Source organism: Syzygium oleosum, unplaced genomic scaffold (assembly GCF_021117445.2).
Source record: "Syzygium oleosum isolate NSW1041296 unplaced genomic scaffold, Sole_v2.1 Sole_v2.20, whole genome shotgun sequence".
Taxonomy (NCBI): domain Eukaryota; kingdom Viridiplantae; phylum Streptophyta; class Magnoliopsida; order Myrtales; family Myrtaceae; genus Syzygium; species Syzygium oleosum.
In genome coordinates this window covers 4,979,122-4,995,787 of record NW_026607504.1, presented here as the reverse complement: position 1 = coordinate 4,995,787, position 16,666 = coordinate 4,979,122, and the positions used below count along the sequence as shown (strand labels likewise).

The 16,666-nt window shown below is 41.2% G+C and overlaps 1 long non-coding RNA gene and 1 pseudogene across 1 annotated transcript in view; one reads left to right on the top strand and one right to left on the bottom strand.

Annotated features, from left to right (window-relative positions):
- The window catches only part of LOC130140583 (uncharacterized), a 41,482-nt gene extending 37,524 nt beyond the window's left edge, over positions 1-3,958 (top strand). The window contains exons 2-3 of the long non-coding RNA XR_008818555.1: positions 3,535-3,609; positions 3,705-3,958. This is a non-coding gene — a long non-coding RNA (uncharacterized LOC130140583). The remainder of the gene's footprint in view (positions 1-3,534; positions 3,610-3,704) is intronic.
- Positions 3,959-5,623: 1,665 nt separating this feature from the next.
- Positions 5,624-16,246, bottom strand: LOC130140663 (putative disease resistance RPP13-like protein 2; annotated as a pseudogene).
- Positions 16,247-16,666: the final 420 nt, after the last annotated feature.

Genomic DNA, 16,666 nt, shown 5'->3' with positions numbered 1-16,666 from the left:
GACGACATGTCTTATGTGCTGCTGTCATCATCCTTCTTTGTACTGGAGGATGATGCATCATCTCGCTTGTCTGGACCCACACTTTTGGTTCTACAATCCTTCTTCAAGTGTCCAAGCTTTTTGCACTTCCAACACGTTATTTCCGACCTATCTCTATTTTTAGATCTTCCTCTGGACTTATTCCTGGCACCAAATATGGATTTGGATCATTCACTGTTCCTTCCTTTTACGAAAAGAGCCTCTTGAGTTGTACTATCAGAACTTGCTCTCCTCATCTCCTCATACAATAATGCAGCTACAACGCCCTCAAAGGACAAAACACTAACACCAGTGCCAATCAAAATAATTATATATTTCCATGAATTCGGCAGTGAACACAACTAAGTATGTGTTCTATCTTCCTCATCTAGATTGACATCGATCGATGTAAGTTACTCACAAATAGTATTAAACTCGTTTAAGTGTGCAGAAAAAGAATCACCTTCACTCATCCGAAGGTTGTACAGTTGCTTCTTCAAAAAAGAGTCTGTTCATGAGCGACTTACTCTAATAAAGACTTCTCAGCTTCGTCCAGAAATCCTTCGCCATCTTCTCATAAGTCACAATCACCAGTTATTAGCAAGGTATAGCCAAATCATGCTTCGCGCCCTCCAATCGCTGTTATTTCAATCCTTCAATTCAGTGGACGTGGAGTCCTTCGACTTCCCCTTGGTATGCTCCTCGGGTTTATCATCTTTTAACACATACCCCAAATCTTTGTCCACGAGCAAAGCCTCCATCTTCAATTTCCATAACTTAAAACCTTTTTCTCCGAATTTCTCTACTTCAATCTATGATTGACAGCCGACATCTTCCCAAGATTTGATTTTTTCATATATCTCTTTATCAAGAAACTCTAACCTCACTTTACCAAAAAAAAAAAAGAAACTCTAACCTCAAATCTTGCTCTGATACTAGATGTTAGGAATCGGCGCACAATCATAAGGAAATAGAGAGTAAAAGCAAGAAAGAGAAATTGAGACACAAGATTTTTTTCCCGGTTCACCCTTAAACTAGGGTTCTGTCCAGCAGACAATTCCACTATAATTCACACCTTGCATCTCTCTGTTACATCTCTCAATTATAAGAGAAAGAGAATATATATAGACATTAATTTGATTCAAAATAGGAAATATCTTTCTAGAAAACCTACTCCAATTAGGAAACCATTCAATTAGGAAACCTATTCAAAATAAGAAATTTAATTGAATTTAAACAGAAAAACATTCATTTTACGGGCTCAAATTATAAAAACCTTCTAGCGGCTCGGAAGCACTGCCCCCGCGACCCCCACCTGCTCATTGGAGAGTGGGACCTCCGTGCCTTCCTATCGATAGAAAATATGAACCATACCCCAACAATAAGCTATGTGAAGAAGTGATGCCTGTGCTTATACACACATTATCAACTTGTTCATTTATCACATGACATGCTCATATAAAATATGTCAATATTATGTTATCATCATATATTAAATGTTACATTTTATAAATGTTACCATGTAAGGTGTGCAGGGGTGCGTGTTTATTATTATTATTATAGTTTTATATTTTTTGTTGATCTTTTCTGTGCTTTTCTTCAAACGGGTGCCTCTCCTTTAGATTGATTCTTGAGCTAGCCAAATTCTGATGGAAGGACAAGAAAGTATCCGATGCGTTCGCCATTGATAGGTTCAATAATTACTAAGTCAATCAAGAGCAGGATTTTTCGAGTCTTGAGAGAGGGCACACTAGGTTCACACTTGAAGATGAGACAGGTTTACAAAGTTTGATACATTAGTAATGTGACGAATTGTCATTCAGTGTAAGATATGACCACTCAGTATAATTTTAACTTGTAACTTACCACCTCATTTAGTATGTCCACTTACTAAGATCTACAATTTAGGTGAGTGTTGCAAAAATTTCAGATTTTAAAGTAATAAAAAGTTAAAACTGTGGAAATAATGAATTTATAGGAACCTATCTTTCTTCTTTCCTCAAACTAGCGCTGTTCCTCTTTCAACCAACAAAAAAAAAAGCTAACCTTGTTCCTCATACATTCTTTGCTTGGAAATGTGTTATGGGTACCGGATGCTTGTACTTTTCCATGTTCTTGTTCCCACTTTATCCATTCTTTGCTCAAGGTAGTTGCATTTTGGCAGTAAGATATAGTAAAAGTACCCAGTGAAATAGGTATAAGTATATTTGTTCGATATTCTTGGACAACCCATCTTCGTCATTGTTGATTGTCATATGGTTATTCAATTATCAACATATTGATGTCAACTAATAGTGATGAAAGTATGTAGCTTATATAAACTAGACAACGAAGAGTGAGACAATGCTCTTATATTATTTTATCGACCGGTTAATTTTCGAGGGGCTATCTCATTATCTCAGGCAAATAGCTAAGATCTCAATTCAACATACCAATGCCGCACAAGGCAGCAATCCCTGCCGCAATATATGATTTGCAGGTTTATAGAAAACTGCGCTTTGCTTATGAGAAGAGGCCTTACTTTATCATTGTCAAAACTCCCATTTTATGATGGCTATTGCGTATAGTCTATCGGATTATTGTGTTTTGCAATTGCAATATCAACCGGTAGATCGCTCTTTCGTCTAGAGAAATTATCTGAGAACGAACGATGGATGATGATGTGGTGAGGAGGCACCGGTTAACGATATCCGTGGATGAGGTACGTGAGGATGAGGGCTAGCAGCATCAGCACGAACGCCATTCCTTGGTCTATTGAAATACGTGCATGTCCAACACCAACAACCACAATCGTTTTTCTTTTTTTTTTATGTTTTTTGGGTCAAATATCATTTTTACTCTCACACGACACAAATTTGCCATTAACTATTTAAAATCTCAATAAGCTGAATAGAAATATAAAACCAACAATATACACATCGCAACGACTATTCTCACTTGAAAAGCTTAAAGCTAAAATTACTCCAAAACGGTATTTCCAAGAAATGTTTTCTTGATGAGAGGTTATCATAATCAAACAACTCGATTAATCTATTTTCTTGTGCTGAAAATCTTTTACGAAAGATATCTCGAGAAAGGATTTGCTTTCAATCTTAACAAAAGAAGAAAAGATATTGCATAGCCTTGGTTTTAGCGTACATGAGTCTTGTCATACCTTACTGTGGACATGCAAGTGAGTTTGGAGAACCATTCCCGTGAATATAAAGTGCTTTGATATTTGGAGAATGGTTCTTAGTTTTCGGTGAGTACTGTTAGATACGGAAGTTTCGTCTACACACACATTTTGCTCAGTGTGGTCTCTTGCAATTGATAGGTACAACATATAAAACCAAATGTCATTGCTCCTACGAAACATATTAAGGATGTTGGCTTGGATCCAATTGAAGATGTACAGAAGATTCTTTGGAATGGTTTTCACATTTCAAAAACTTGCAAAAAGGAGATCGTTGTTTCTTATTTCCTTCTATCTAAAGGTGATCTGACAGATTCTATCTACATGGAGGTAGAGCTTAGGAGGTTGTTTTTTAGAGATAAATCTGCCCGTTGTAATCAAGCTCCGAAAGATGGTCGGACCTTGATTGCTGCTTCAAGGTATTGAATTCAAATTATATGAAACACTCGCTGCTTTTGTTAAATTCGCAGTAGGAACATATTAATTAAGTCTGGGATTTTATTGTGCTGAACAGCACACAAGATCTTCGTCGCGAGAGGCAAATTCTCACCAAGCATTAGCAAAAAAAGCTCACCAGGAAAGATAGAGAGATGCTCTTCCAAACTTGGGGGATCGGTTTGAATACAAAGCATAGAAGTTTGCAGTTAGTGCACCAGTTGTGGTCCGACAAAGAAGATATGGACCATGTGGCCGAGAGTGCCAAAATTGTAGCAAAGCTTGTCAGTTTTGTTCAGCTAGAGGAAGCTTGCAACGAGATGTTTGGCCTCAACATTATCTTGGCAATCGAGCACAAAATTTAATTAGTGGAAAAGCACTATGATGTCTTTCTTATCAAGCTTTGTTTTGGATACTTTTACTTTTGCATAATGGTAACGAAGCGTTCTTCCAACTGTCTGAGATGGAATGATTTCTTTTGAACTGGAAATGTATGGGCAAAAAGTACACCACAAGTGCCATAACTTGTGTACGGTGATCACTTTGGTGCCATAACTTTTTTTCGGATCACTTTGGTGCCAAGTCGGAGGAAAATCGATCACTTTAATGACTCCGGCCAAAATTCCGGCCAAAAAGCTGACATGGCATTTATATTTAAAAAAAATGGTCTGACTTATACACGGTGGAAATTACGTGGTTTTTTTTTTAATTTTTTAATTTTTAGAAAAATAATAATAATTAAAATAATTTTTAAAAAAAAACAAAAAGGTGTTGCGCGCGGCGAGGAGCCCTCGCCACTGCTGCCATAGCCACCACCGGGAAGGGCCGGCGGTGGTGGGCGCAGTGGTCGGCGAGGTCGCCGGCCCTTGGCCGGGCCTGGCGACCCTCGCCGCCCAACGAGGGCCGGATCCGGCGAGGCGAGACCTCGCCGTCGCGACCCGTGCGACGACGAGGCGCGGCGTCGCCTTCGCCGGGCGAGCGAGACCTCGCCATCGCGACCCGTGCGACGGCGAGGTCTCGCCTCGCCGGATCCGGCCCTCGCCGGCGAGGCGAGGGTCGCCGGGGGTCGGCGAGGGTTGCCGGGCCGGCCGGGGCCGACGACCCTAGCCGACCACTGCGCCCACCACCGCCGGCCCTTCCCGGCGGTGGTGGCTTGGCGGCAGCAGCGGCGAGGGCTCCCTCGCCGCTGCTGCAGGGCTTTTTTTTTTTAATTAATTAATTAATTAAATATAATATAATATTTTAAAAAAATACACGTCAGCGGGCTAAACGGCGTCGTTTTTTGTTTTTAATGCTAACTGGACCTCTCCGGCGAGCCGTGTCAGCGCCACATCGGATTTCCGGTGAGCCACGTCAGCATTGGCACTAAAGTGATCGATTTTCAAAAAAGTTGGCACCAAAGTGATCCAAAAAAAAAGTTATGGCACCAAAGTGATCGCCGTACACAAGTTATGGCACTTGTGGTGTACTTTTGCCAAAATGTATGTGTGATTTAAATGCAGGTCGTTGTACAAAAGCTTTGTAATTTACTCATGAACATTTGAGGGCTTGCAGGTCCTCTCATCGATCTAGGCTCTTCAACATAAGTATTGGTGCCTGATTGGTGTTAATTGGACTAATATAATAATGTATCTATTTCTTCCATCCTCTTACATGTTTTCTTTATTTAAAAGCTTGTGACTGATTAAATTTGTAATTTAGCTCATGACTCATGCAACACGCGCTCATTAATTGTGACTCCTTCAACTTCATAAAAGCCATTTTATTTTTTTCGCTCTCGTGCTTTTCTGACCTCATTGGATTGAGTATAGGCTGACATAGATGCCTAAGACTGAAGAAGGAATATGTTGCATTAGATGAATGGTACCTTATCAATTCATCACATAAGATAACAGTTACACGAAATTATTTGTTCGCACACTTAGAGAGAGATGGCGGGGTGGGAGGATCAGACATATACATATGGTCGACTCCAAAGATCATTGTAGTGGCTTGTATTCAAAGAAGAGCATCCTCGTAATGACTGTAGGAAACAAGAAACCACTAAATAAGTAAGCTTCACATAAACACATGCAGAAATTTCTTAATAGTACTCGTAACGGGAAAGAGAAAGCAAACCTTGTTCCTATATGAGAAGCTTCATTTTTTTAACTATGATATGGTAAGTAAAGGAGAGTTCTTTACTAGTGTGAAAAGAATCCTGTTATCTCTTCTTCAGCGTCTTGAATGTGAGCTGGGTGAAAGGCTCACCCGACGTGTTTAGGCTATGGGGAGTAAGGTTGGTTCCAAAGGTTACTTTTGAATTCAACATTAGGTTCCACAAAGGTTAATTGAAACTACCCATGTGATTTTGTGTTTTTTTTTTTTTTTGGATGGAATGATTTTGTGTTATTTAGAGGACTCACTGTAGCCTTCATAGTTTCTTAATATGTATTGACTTGATCCGGTGAAATAAGCCAACGTAATTCTTATTCGATAAAAATCACAATCGTTGTTTTGAATCACCAATGAGAAATTATCGGGTCTATAAAAACATTTTCATCATCATGTGTAAAGAACATGTTCCATACCTGTCGTCGTCATCCGCAAATTCAGGCCTCCTGGTGTCCCCTTCAACGGGCAGATCGAGCCTGAGTTTTATCATTCTCTTTAATAACTAATAAGTAATTATTGAAATTATCAAGTGTATAAAAATATGTGTAAAGAACATGTTTGAGATTTAATATTGGACCATACCAGTTGTCGGGCCTCTTGTCATCCTTGTCCTCCTCCTCGTCCATAGATTCAGGCGTCTCGGTGTCTTCTATTTGTACAGATACACCCTATGTTCTATTTCCTTCTAGAGATGGTCAACAAAATCCTGAGCACCCTTTTGACTACCACAAAGATATTCTCCAATTCCTTACACTCGTTGATCCCCTCAACATCTTCCATCCTATCGAGGCGCCTAAACTCCAGTTCTTTGAGGTGTAGCATTGCTCCCTGTTCAATATTCACTTTTCACAAGTTGTTAAATATATCTTGAATTTTATGTACTCGGTCCGGTTGATGACCCGACCCGACATATATTTTTTGCGCGACCCGAAAGTGGAGAAAAAATTGAGATTTGATTCGTAACGCAGAAGGTTGGACCGATAGGCCCAACCTGGAGTAAGCGAATAAATCTCCTTGGCGGATCGCCCAAGCTGGAGCAAGTGAACCAACGTTTCGGGGGGTTCGGGGGCTATGCCCCCGAGGAAAATTTTTTAGAGCACTATTTATACCGCGGCTAGATTTTCTCATTGATGTAGAGTGAATTTTGTTTTCGGAGAGTTTTGTGAGCCGTGAGCTTTTGTCGTTGTTTCGACTTCTGAAAACTGTACTCTCTTTGATTATAGTAGAATCTTGTCTTGCCTCACCCGTGGACGTAGATCACCTTGGTGATCGAACCACGTAAATTCTTGCGTTCTGTATTTGTTTTTCCGCATCTGTTTTCAACACAAGCTTAGGCAACTTCCAAATCTTCAAGATCTGGAGGCTGGGAAACCCATCTTTGACGAAGCTCATGCTTTTGCATAGGAAAGAGTTGGCCAAGAGCCTGAGCGTCCTCAGGTTCCTCAGTAGACGTCCCAACTCGGGCATCACGTCCGTTTTCACCTTCGAACCCGACAGTGTCAAAACCCTAAGCGAGACAGGCAAAAGCTTTGTCCAGTTGGGTTTGTTGAGTTGGCCCAGCAAGTAGAGCTCCAATAGGTCGTCATGTTGTTCAGCCAAAGACAGTTCCGGCAATGGGCCCGTCTTCGATGTCGCGGGATAGGCTCCTTCCGCGCGCTTGGCTTTTTTCGTGGCCTTGTCTTCTTTAACGGGCTGGGCTTCTTTCGCGAGCTTGGCTACTTTTGTGGCTTCTTCCGTGGTTCTTTTCACGAGCTGGGCTTCTTCCGCGGGCTTGGCTTCTTGGATCACCCCAAAGGTCAAGGACTGGAGATTGGTGAGCCTCGAGCTAATCTAATCGGCTATTGTTTTTCCCGCAGCGCCTGGGCTGTCGTTAACCTAGTGTTGCAAGAAAAGCTTGAGGGTGGTGAGCGTGGTCAAGCTGTTCATGTGGCCCGTCATTGCGTTCTCCTTCACTTCACCGATAACCAGCCCGCTTAAGGTTTGGAGTTTAGTCAAGGCCATGGCATTGTTCCTGCAAGCCTTGAGGATCTTCTTCAGGTCGACGTAGAACCAGTTAAGATGCAGGTGCCTCAAGTTCCTAGCCTACCACAAGGAACTCGGCAGGGAAGTGATGTTGGTGTGCTTTATGTCGAGAGTCTCGAGATGGTGCAGATGTGCAACGGCACTCGGGAACGTATCCAGCACCGTGGATCTCAATCCTAGGTACCTTAGGAGCACCAGCTTGCGGAGCACACCTTGCAAGGATGGCTTATACATGCCCTCTAAATCAAGTACCCTTAGCAAGCTATAGTGAGTCTCCGACGTCATCTTCCTAAGGAACGTGCTGAGGTCTTTGGTGAGCATGCCTCTCCTCAGGTAGAACGAGAGAAATGAGCGGATGTGGCGGAGGTTCAAATCAGGGTAGCTGCTATCACGGATGTCTGTGACTATGTTTGTGTGCTCCGCAAGCCACCGAATCTTGGTTCTTTCTCGCGGTTGGGCTGGCGACTGTTGTTGCTAGCTCGTTGGGTCACGGCCGTTACCGTCTTTCGACTCACTAGTAGCATGTATGTGGACGAACCCCATGCTTGTGGCAATCGGGCGGATCATTTCATACAGAGGGGTGAGCATTCTGCAAGCTTTGGGGGACCCATCCGCCTTCCGGCCCACCACATGGATCACATTCCTATCCGCGAGCTCCAGAATGAACGTCTCTCCTACATCCTCAGGCAGCCTTTTCCTTTCCCTTTCTATGTCGTAAGAATGCGAATCCAATAAGCCCTCGGCCAACCACAGCCTCACTAGCCTTCTTGTCGGAATTGGGGATCCTACGGGGAACAAAGCCATGTAGATGAAGCACGGTTTTAGATGGACCGGCAATTTATGGTAACTCAATTGTCGTATATCCGATAATGTCATCATAGAACCCTCTTCCACCAACGCTGCTGCACGTTTGTGCTCTCCAGCATTCGACAGAATCCCGCCGAGTAAGGATATATAGAGCGGAGAGCCACCAGACTTTTCTAGGATATACTTCTCCTCTTTTGAGAGTTTCTGACAATCGCGTGGTCCATGTAACTTCCAAGCGAGCATCTTCTGACTTTCTTCATCCTCCAAGTATTGTAGCCTGATCGGCCCTTTCCCTGATGTATCCATGTGGCTATCTTGTCTTCCTGAGTCGTGGTAATTGTTGGATATATTATTAATATAGTCCAAATAATATGTTCACATACAAGCCCAATAGGTTTAAAGTATGGTTATTTTGAGCCCATATGGGCTGGAGCCTAATAGCTTGCATATAAACTCTAGGGTTTTCCCTACGCTGGAGGTAACACTGTTGAGCGTTCCAAACTTAACGTCTCTTGGTGTAATACTTTAAGCAAAAACACTATTTTCTCTCTCAAACCCATAACCTCCAACAATCTTAAAGTATTAGATTCGTGTGTTGGATTTGAGCAAGAAAGGTGTCTACTTGAAGATCTCGTCGAGACGAACTCGCAGGTATTATTTATTTTCGATTTCGACGAGAGGGTTGGCCGGGATCTGAGTTTGAAGATTCGGTGGCCGAAATCTTTGATTCAAGAACCCAGAAATTATAGCCAATTTCAGAGGGTGAAACCACTTGGGTCTTGTTCTACTCGTCGATACGAGCGTTTTGAGTGGTCACTCGCATTAAACGGAGGTCGGACGGCTAAGATACGACAACCGAAACTTCGGCGATTTTTTGGCTTCCTGCGAATTTCGCGAGTTCTCGGCTTCCAGCAACAAGTACAGTCCATCTTAAGGTTTTTGGGCACTCCTGTTTTGTTTTTGGGGTCTGTTTTGGCAAAATCCACCTCTACAGAGCAGTTTGACCAAGGTTAGGGCTTTATTCGACTTTGTGCGCTTCGCGGACTTCAAGGTGCACTCTTTCTACGTCTTTGCTCTGATTAAAATGGCTAAACATAGTTCCTATGATATTATCAAGCTGCAATCATTTGATGTCACTGAATTTCATGGTTGGAAATTGCATGTTCAATTTGGCATGAAAGAACGTGAAATATTCTACACAGTACTGAGTGATTTTGCATTTACCACTGAAGATGTTGATGAATATCAATGGAACAAAGATGAAGATTTTTGTAGAGATTACTTGTTGACCTCTTTAAATCCTCGTCTAGCTATGACTTATAGTGAGTTTAAGACAGCGAAAGAGATATGGGATCACTTGAACGCTCAGTTCCAAAAACAAGAGGGGCTCTCTAAAACTCTTCTAGTGGAGAAGTTCTTTGACTTTAAATTCAATATGAATTCGAGTATCACCTCTCAATTAATTGAACTTGAGAACATGAGGAACAGGTTGAAAGAGGATAACTCTGATTTGTCCGATAATCTCTTTTTTGGTCTTGTGTTGAGTAAGCTACCTGCTGAATGGAGTTCTTTCAAGACTGAAATGCACAGACAGAAAGAACAGATGAGACTGGATGAATTAAAGAGGTATATTCACATTGAAGATCAAAACATATCTAGGAAGAGTTTGGAACAGGAAGGACAACAAAAGTCGGTTGCCAACTTAGTTTCACATTCCAATAAACCTCAGAAAAGGTTCAAGTCATCAAAAGGTGAATCCTCTTCACAGTTAGAGGCCAAAAAGACTATCTTCAAAAGGAAGAAGAAGGGCAAGTGCCATAACTATGGAAAGTGGGGTCATTGGGCAACAGAGTGTAAGCTACAAAAGAAGCCAAAGAATGACACACCACAAACTGTGACTAATATGTTAATTAGTAAATCTGAGCCTCAAGCCTTCATTGGAATGATGAAGAGTAACTTTATCTGTTAACTCATGTTATTTCGGTTGTGCATTCATGGTTAATGGTATGTATAGGTTGAGTTTAGATACTGATAGCATCAACCATATGAATTCTACTTTGATTGATCCAAAGTTATTACATAATAGACTTGGACATGTGAATTACAGGAAGATGCAACATCTAGCTAAAACTCACAACATTCCATTGGATACTTCTATTCGATTTGACAAATGTGAAGTGTGTGCACAGGCTAAAATCACTAGAAAACTTTTTAAGTCGGTTTCTAAAAGCACACAACTTCTTGAGCTAATACATTCTGACCTTTGTGACTTCAAAAATTATGTTACTAGAGGTGGTCAGAAGTATCTACTAACATTCATAGACGATTTTTCTCGATATTGTCATGTTTATTTGTTGAAATCGAAAGATGAGGTTTTTGAAAAGTTTAAGATTTTCAAGTCTAGAGTAGAAAATCAACTGAACTTGAAAATTAAGAGGTTTAGAAGTGATAGAGGAGGAGAATATACAATGACAGGTTTCAAAGACTTTTGTGCTTCAGAGGGCATAATACTTGAAACCACTGCTCCTTACTCACCCCAATCAAATGGTGTTGCCAAGCGTAAGAATAGAACGTTAACTGAAATGTTAAATTTCATATTACTTATAGCTGGCATGCCTTCCTCCTATTGGGGCGAAGCAGTTCTAACTACTAATCATATCCTAAACAGGTTGCCGCACTCTAAGTTGTCTATGACACCTTATGAGATATGGCATAAGTGTCCTTGTAGATATGATACTCTTAAGACTTGGGGCTGTATTGCTTATGTAAGATTACAAGATCCTAAAAGATCTAAAGTGGGACCTAGAACTATTACTTGTGTATATCTAGGTTGTGCGGAAGATAGTGCTACAAATAGATTTTTAGATCTATCTACTAATACAGTGATAGAATCTAGAGATGTAGAATTTTTCGAGAACAGGTTTCTCAGATATCATGGCTTGAATGTTTCTGGATCTACAGATATGATTTCAAAGTCTTCTGTAGAATTTGAAACAAGCTGTTCTGACACTAATTCCCCACAGTTGACTGTTGAACGAGCTCCAGTTAGAGTATCTACAAGAGATAGAGTTCCCAAAAGTTTTGGTGAGGACTTTGTTACTTACCATCTAGAGAATGATCCATTCTCCTATCAGGAAGCAATGAGATCTAGGGAATCTCTACTGTGGGCAGAAGCCATAGATGATGAAATGAGCTCTCTGCTACAGAACCACACTTGGCAGCTAGTCCATTTGCCAAAAGGGGCTAAGGCTATAGGCTGTAAGTGGGTATTGAAGAAGAAACTGAATAGTGATGGATCAATAGCCAGATACAAAGCACGTTTAGTAGCTAAAGGCTATAAACAACAGAGTGGAATAGACTATTTTGATGTCTATTCACCTGTGTGTCATCTATCAACTATAAGAATTCTTCTTGCTTTGGCATCTATTGAACACTTTGTAGTGCATCAAATGGATGTAAAGACAGCTTTTCTAAATGGAGAGTTAAATGAGGAAATTTACATGGAACAATCGGAAGGATATGTCATGAAAGGTCTTGAGGACAAAGTTTGTAAATTGAACAAATCTCTGTATTGTCTTAAACAAGCACCTAAGATGTGGCATCTTAAATTTGACAAAGTGGTAAAGAGTTATGGCTTTCAGTCTAGTTATTCAGATAATTGCCTTTATCATCGTTCTATGTCAAATAAGATAGTCATCATTTGCGTGTATGTTGATGACATGTTAATTCTTGGTTCCGATCATTCTGTAGTGAGTGAAGTGAAAGCTACTTTAGCTAAAGAATTTGACATGAAAGATCTTGGTATTGCTAATACCATTCTTGGTATGAAAGTAAGTTTTGAAAGGCAAGTCATCTCCCTTAGCCAGACTCATTATATGGAGCAACTACTTTCTACCTGGGGATACAGTGAGTGTAAACCGAGTGCGACACCATATGACTATAATAAAAGACTGAGTCCTAATGAAGGGACCAGTGTTGATCAGTTAAAGTACTCGAAACTGATTGGTAGTCTCATGTATGCTATGAGTTGCACTAGACCTGACATTGCCTTTACAGTTGGCATGCTGAGTTGTTTCACTAGTAATCCTAGTAAAGAGCATTGGGATACCCTCAGTAGGCTGATGAGATACCTTAAAGGTACTAAAGATTATGCTCTATGTTATTCTGGTTATCCTCCAACTGTGGATGGATATTCTGATGCCTCATGGTGTTCAGACATGTGAGACTGAGACATGCGTTGTTGAATTATCTGCGCGAACAAGGAGTTATCACCTTGATCGATGTGCGATCGACGGATAACATGGCCGATGCTCTCACAAAGGGTATGCCTACAGATCGATTATTCAAAATAGTGGGGGAAATGGGGTTAAAGACTATGTAGATATGTCTTAATTACCATTTACTTACCTTCTAGTTGTATGTTTTGCATTATCGAATCTCCCTTTGTTGGCCACAATGATAAGCACAATTTATGTGTTTCATTGATGTTCATGGTTGCTGATTAATTTGAAAAGGGTGAGTTGTCTCATTCCAAACTTGATGAAGATGACGTTAACCCAATTCAAAGGTTCTATCTGGGAGCTTGTGTCATTCCAAACTTGATGATACAATCCAACTAGATTGGACTATCTTTTGGTTAAATAATCTCATTCCAAACTTGATGCTAGATTATTTGACTTTAAGGAATCAGTAATTGTGACATTTCAAATTGAAATACAGAGATAGTTGTTTGCATAAGAAGCCTGTTGGTTATTGTAAGTGACATGACTATTGGTCATGTTCTTTGAAACTAGACAATGGTTATTCTCTTATAAATAAACCGAACTGTTGGTTATTGTAAGTGACATGACTATTGGTCATGTTCTTTGAAACTAGACAATGATTATTCTCTTATAAATAAACCGAAGTTGATGGCTCTTTGTAATTCAAACTGTCTAGGCCTTGTTCATAATTTATGAAACTGGCTTGATGCTTATGAACATGATATTATGATGCTTTATTACATCAATATATGTTCTTCTTTGCCTGATTGAATTCATAATAATATGAAATTCATATTTGACATTTTACCGGGGATGGCAGAGATGGAGGAGAGCTTATTGGGTGGGATCCTGACCAAGATGATCCACTAGATGAATGAATATATCATTCAGAGTATGTAGGGACTTGACAAGTCACCTACTATTGCCCATTTTGATGGAGTCCATTTACTTGAGATTTCCATTTTGCTATCTCTATTTTGTGACCATTATTGTGTTTGGTTGTGAACTGATTCTGAGATTTATTTTGGATATTGGGATTTGGATGAGTTTAAACTGAATTTGAAATTCTTCATATTTAATTTTATGTATTGATCTCAGAACAGATTCATGATAAGGATGATTCACTTATTTAGATTGCAAATTATGATTGAGTTTAATATTTAGTGCTAAAACTCTTTGACCGATCCAAGTTGATTGTCTTGGACTGAATGTGGATGATTCATATTTGTTTGAACATTACACTGATTACCGTATTGGATTGTGCTGTATGGTGAACATAAGAGGAGATTGTTGGATATATTATTAATATAGTCCAAATAATATGTTCACATACAAGCCCAATAGGTGTAAAGCATGGTTATTTTGGGCCCATATGGGCTGGAGCCCAATAGCTTGCATATAAACTCTAGGTTTTTCCCTACGCTGGAGGTAACACTGTTGAGCATTCCAAACTTAACGTCTCTTGGTGTAATACTTTAAGCAAAAACACTATTTTCTCTCTCAAACCAATAACCTCCAACAGTAATTATGTGGCCCCGTGAAGAGAACGGGATGCTCATCGCTAACTCTCGCAAGAGTAGCTCGTTGGACGGCTGCACCTCATCCAACACTATGAGGAATCTCTTCGTGTCGACCAGTTTCCGGAACAGCATTTTCTTTATCTCCTCGATGTCCATGTGCTTCATTTCCCTCGCTAGCATATCGACTTGCTTCAGTAGCTCGGACAGGGACTCCCGCTTAGTCATGGCCACGGTTCGGAACCGGCGGTTCCGGTTCGTGGCCATGTGTGAACCGGAACCGGAACCGGCCGGTTCCGGTTCGTAATTTAAAAAATAAATAAATAAATAAATAATGAATTATAAAAATATGAAATAATGAATTATTCAATATAAATTATAATCAAAATGAAAATTATAGGGGTGATCGGTTCCCGGTCGAAACCGGGAGCCGAACCGGTAAGACCGGTCCTTTAATTTTAGAACTAGGAACCGGACCGGCAAATCATAGAACCGGGAATCGGACCATTGGTCCGGTCCGGTTCTAGGCAGTCCAATGGAACCCTTTGCTCTTAACTAGCAAAGGATCGTAGCCACAAAAGGCATACAACTTCACATGCTCATGGCTTGGCTTGGTTTTATAAACAACCCCTTTGATGGTCTCTTCATTCCCATTCGATGTGGGACTCTTGGCATTTGCATGAAGACAAGCCAAGAGTCTCACATTGAAGGTGTTCAAGGCAAGCCGAGAGTCCCACATCGAATGGGAATGAAGAGACCATCAAAGGGGTTGTTTATAAAACCCAAGCCAAGCTTTGTAATTAGAGTTCAATACACTCAAGCCAAGCATTGTAATTGGAGTTCAATGCATTTACAATGTATGACAATTAGAGTTTAAATTTTTTTATAAAAAAAAATTAAATAATGAATTTTTAAAAAAAATTTATTCATTATTTTTTTTAAAAAAAAATTTGGAACCGGAACCGGAACCGGGCCCGTAGGCCACGGGCCGGTTCCTGTTCCGAACCGCGGGCCCGGTCAACGGGCCGAGCCCGGGTTTGACCAGGCCGGTTCCGAGCCAAAACCGGCCCGTGGCCATGACTACTCCCGCTTGTCCATGCTGGCCGAGATGTGGACCCAAGCACGCCGCTCATAGTCCATGTACTTTGCCTGGCCGTAGACCCATCTCGCGAGGATCGTCATGCCGGCGCCTTGAGCGCCACAAATCGAAATCCCTTGGATATCCGACGATTCTTCTCTAATCCGCTCCATTATTTGCCTTTTCTCTTTCTCGTGACATAGGAAGTAAATCGGCACGTACTGATCCCAGAAACTAGTCAGCCTAGCCAACTTTTTGCCTTGCCACGGGACACTAGCATGGGAGGAGGAACTAGCAGACTCCTTTTTCCTCTTGCCCTCGGCCTGCTCCTTCAAGAACTTCCCATCACACAACTCCTCCATCTTATTCACCAGTATGGACAAGTCCCTCCGCAGCTTGTACTTGGAGATGAGCATGGCGAGCGGCCATGCGGCCATGTGGAGGGCCTTGTGCCTCTCGCAGGCCTCTCCGAGGTGAAACTTGTCGATGAATTCCTCAGCGTAGTACATGGCTTGGAGGAGCCGCCCCCACCATTCCGTGGTTATGGATGGTCTGTATTGAGTGGAAATGAACTCTTGGATCGTGGCCAGCTTCGCCTTGGCCTCCTTCGCGCGGGCTTGCATCGATAAGCACTCGACGCACACCGGGTGAGAGAGCAAGATGTCTAGTTTCTGCGACACGAACTGGGCTGCGGCTTCGGCGACCATCGTGCAGCTTCTTGTGTCGGAAGCAGCCAAGGCTAAGCAATGTCTGTTTCGAGCAAGGTCGTGTGGGTGTGGGCCTGTCGCTTGTTTGCTTGGATTGAATTAATTTGCAAGGACATATTATTCTCTCTCTATGCATATATTCTTCATTTTTCTATGCTTTTCTTGGTGTGGCCTCTCGTGTCTACAACAAGCTTTGTTTAATTCTTTGCTCGTGCGATGTTTGGCCGTAAGACAGAGGAGAAAGTGTCTCTCACAGTGATAACGATAAAAGATAAAACTAATCAAGTTTGATTTTAATATAACAATCTTAATATCTATCTTAGTATTCCTTACTTTGAACTTATCGATGAAGATAATCAATTCAGTCATTACCGTCGGTCTAGGAGTTGCGGAGACAGGTAAAAGTGGCCTATCAAGATTTTAATTTTTTGTGATGAAACTCCACCCGTCTTAAGAATTTGACACTTCACCAGCACCGGTGCTGTGAGATCAAA